Genomic DNA, 4,468 nt, shown 5'->3' with positions numbered 1-4,468 from the left:
AGAGGACATAGTCACCACAGTTGAGGCTGTGTGTACTATAGTGGTGTACCTGTGTACAGAGGACGTATTCACCACAGTTGAGGCGGTGTGTACTATAGTGTACCTGTGTACAGAGGACGTATTCACCACAGTTGAGGCTGTGTGTACTATAGTGTACCTGTGTACAGAGGACGTAGTCACCACAGTTGAGGCGGTGTGTACTATAGTGTACCTGTGTACAGAGGACGTATTCACCACAGTTGAGGCTGTGTGTACTATAGTGTACCTGTGTACAGAGGACGTAGTCACCACAGTTGAGGCGGTGTGTACTATAGTGTACCTGTGTACAGAGGACGTATTCACCACAGTTGAGGCTGTGTGTACTATAGTGTTGTACCTGTGTACAGAGGACATAGTCACCACAGTTGAGGCGGTGTGTACTATAGTGTACCTGTGTACAGAGGACGTAGTCACCACAGTTGAGGCGGTGTGTACTATAGTGGTGTACCTGTGTACAGAGGACGTAGTCACCACAGTTGAGGCTGTGTGTACTATAGTGTTGTACCTGTGTACAGAGGACGTAGTCACCACAGTTGAGGCGGTGTGTACTATAGTGGTGTACCTGTGTACAGAGGACATAGACACCACAGTTGAGGCTGCTGTACTCTGCCACAGCGGTCTGGTCTTCAGTGATCATCACTACTGGCTTCAGACCTGCCAGGTGGTCGTGGTACCACACTGCAGCATGATACACACACCTACAGGGAGGGAGACAAGGACACACCTGCATTACCATACACATACAGACACACAGAGTGATGCCTAAACACACACACACACACACAATTCCAATGTACTTATTATGTACCTACAAATGGCAACAAACTTGACTTGTATTAACTGGCTTAATATTGGATTTTACAGTCAGAGGACGAGGAGGAGGAGAATGAAGGCAGAGGAGGAGAAGGAGGAGAAGGATGAGGAGAAGGAGGATGAAGACGGAGGAGGAGAAGGAGGATGAAGGAGGAGGAGAAGGAGGATGAAGGAGGAGGAGAAGGAGGATGAAGACGGAGGAGGAGAAGGAGGATGAAGGAGGAGGATGAAGGAGGAGGAGGATGAAGGAGGAGGGTGAAGGCGGAGGAGGAGGAGAAGGAGGATGAAGGAGGAGGAGGAGGAGGAGGAGAAGGAGGATGAAGGAGGAGGAGAAGGAGGATGAAGGAGGAGGATGAAGGCGGAGGAGAAGGAGGATGACGTAGGAGGAGGATGAAGGAGCAGGGTGAAGGCGGAGGAGGAGGAGGAGAAGGAGGATGAAGGAGGAGGAGGAGGAGGAGGAGGAGAAGGAGGATGAAGGAGGAGGAGAAGGAGGATGACGTAGGAGGAGGATGAAGGAGGAGGGTGAAGGCGGAGGAGGAGGAGGAGGATGAAGGAGGAGGAGAAGGATGATGAAGACGGAGGAGGAGGTGTAGGAGGAGGAGGAGGAGAAGGAGGATGAAGGAGGAGGAGAAGGAGGATGAAGGAGGAGGAGAAGGAGAAGGAGGATGAAGGTGGAGGTGGAGGAGAAGGAGGATGAAGGCGGAGGAGAAGGAGGATGAAGGCGGAGGAGAAGGATGAAGGCGGAGGAGAAGGAGTAGGAGGATGAAGGCGGAGGAGAAGGAGGAGGATGAAGGCGGAGGAGGAGGATGAAGACGGAGGAGGAGGATGAGGATGAAGGCGGAGGAGGATGAAGATGGAGGTGTAGGAAGGCCACTCACCTGGTCTGCCATTTGTCCTGCGGCTCTCCCTTTTCTCTGGGGCAGTAGGAATACTCCTGGAACTCGTTGGCAAACAGGATACAGTGATGACGGGGGTCCTTCAGCAAGCTGCGTAGCCGGTTGTACTGCCTGATAGAAACAATAAATTTTCTACTCAAAGTGCATCGTTATGCTGATATAAAAGTGTGATAAAACAAATACCTTAAAATAGTAGACATTACATAAACAACGTAAAAAGATAACAAGAAATAGTGAGAGGGCAACTCATGAAGTATGGTCCTAGATTTGACACCAGCTACAGCAGTGGTGTAAAGTACTTAAGTAAAAATACTTGAAAGTACTACTTAAGTAGTTTTTTGGGGTATCTGTACTTTACGATTTAAAACCAAATACTTTTAGACTTTTATTCAAGTAGTATTTTACTGGGTGACTTTCACTTTTACTTGAGTCATTTTCTATTAAGGTATCTTTACTTTTACTCAGGTATGACAATTGGGTACTTTTTCCACCACTGCTAATAACCTTGTAGACTAATAACCTTGTAGCATACAGTATGTAGCCTAATAACCTTGTAGCCTACAGTATGTAGCCTAATAACCTTGTAGCATACAGTATGTAGCATAATAACCTTGTAGCATACAGTATGTAGCCTAATAACCTTGTAGCATACAGTATGTAGCCTAATAATCTTGTAGCATACAGTATGTAGCCTAATAATCTTGTAGCCTACAGTATGTAGCCTAATAACCTTGTAGCATACAGTATGTAGCATAATAATCTTGTAGCATACAGTATGTAGTCTAATAACCTTGTATCATACAGTATGTAGCCTAATAACCTTGTAGCCTAATAACCTTGTAGCATGCAGTATGTAGCCTTATAACCTTGTAGCATACAGTATGTAGTCTAATAACCTTGTATCATACAGTATGTAGCCTAATAACGTAGTCTAATAACCTTGTAGCATACAGTATGTAGCCTAATAACCTTGTAGCCTACAGTATGTAGCCTAATAACCTTGTAGCCTAATAACCTTGTAGCATACAGTATGTAGCCTAATAACCTTGTAGCCTACAGTATGTAGCCTAATAACCTTGTAGCATACAGTATGTAGCCTAATAACCTTGTAGCATACAGTATGTAGCCTAATAACCTTGTAGCCTAATAACCTTGTAGCATACAGTATGTAGCCTAATAACCTTGTAGCCTACAGTATGTAGCCTAATAACCTTGTAGCATACAGTATGTAGCCTAATAACCTTGTAGCTTACAGTATGTAGCCTAATAACCTTGTAGCATACAGTATGTAGCATAATAACCTTGTAACATACAGTATGTAGCCTAATAACCTTTTAGCACAGTATGTAGCCTAATAACCTTGTAACATACAGTATGTAGCCTAATAACCTTGTAGCCTACAGTATGTAGCCTAATAACCTTGTAGCATACAGTATGTAGCCTAATAACCTCGTAGCCTACAGTATGTAGCCTAATAACCTTGTAGCCTAATAACCTTGTAACATACAGTATGTAGCCTAATAACCTTGTAGCCTACAGTATGTAGCCTAATAACCTTGTAGCCTAATAACCTTGTAACATACAGTATGTAGACTAATAACCTTGTAGCCTACAGTATGTGATAACCTACAGTATGTGATAACCTACAGTATGTGATAAGCTACAGTATGCGATAACCTACAGTATGTGATAACCTACAGTATGTGATAACCTACAGTATGTGATAACCTACAGTATGTGATAACCTACAGTATGTGATAACCTACAGTATGTGATAAGCTACAGTATGCGATAACCTTCAGTATGTGATAACCTACAGTATGTGATAACCTAACTCAATACCAAGCTTTCCTACCAACAGGATAGAGTGTCAGTCGGTATAACAGAGTCTCCCTGACTCCCTGACTCAGCGGTTGGTCCTGGGGTCCCCTGTGTGTTGTAGTGAATAGAGCTCTGCAATTAACCAACTACACAGCATGACATCAGCACAACACACACACGCACGGTCGCACGCATACACACACACACACACAAAACCGAAGACTCTGAAAAGTGAAGCCTCATCACGTTAACTTATGCAACAGATTTATAAAACGGGGAGCTAACGGAAACAAAAGGAGACCGGGACGAGGCTGCTGAAAGTCTACTGGGGACTGTTATTTACACTAAGTCATCAACTTTGTCAAGAACAAACACCAATGTATGTGTATCTATAAGAACCGTCGCTGTATACTGTTTAGAAGGGTTGTGTCATAACCAGTAGTGGCTACATTATTCATCCACAGGCTACATCCTGTTTAGCTTGATCAGCATAGCTGTGTTATAATGAGGATGTTTTCACCCACTCTCGATAGGTGAATTTCTATTCAAGGTAATATGGAGGAAGTTGCCTTTATTTGCCCTCTAAGTGTCACTCGATCACCTCTAACTAGGACTTGAGCCTACACTACACTACACTACACATCATCTCAGAGAGTTCTCGGCATGGCCGTGGCTATGTGAACACCTAAAGAGCTGTCTTTGAGGCGGTGTTGAGGATGTGCCATTGGCCATTTAGTTCTACTACACCTGTGTCCTCCACTATGATAGATATGTCACAATGTGTAGTTCTACTCTGCCCTACCAAGCAAAAGTGCAGTAACTGCACATTTGGTCAAAAATGAGTTCTGATCATTTTTCTATACATGAAATACATGTTTTATCATGTGGACAAATACCTC

This window comes from Salvelinus namaycush, chromosome 30, assembly GCF_016432855.1.
Source record: "Salvelinus namaycush isolate Seneca chromosome 30, SaNama_1.0, whole genome shotgun sequence".
Taxonomy (NCBI): domain Eukaryota; kingdom Metazoa; phylum Chordata; class Actinopteri; order Salmoniformes; family Salmonidae; genus Salvelinus; species Salvelinus namaycush.
Note: the sequence above shows the minus strand (reverse complement) of the source record.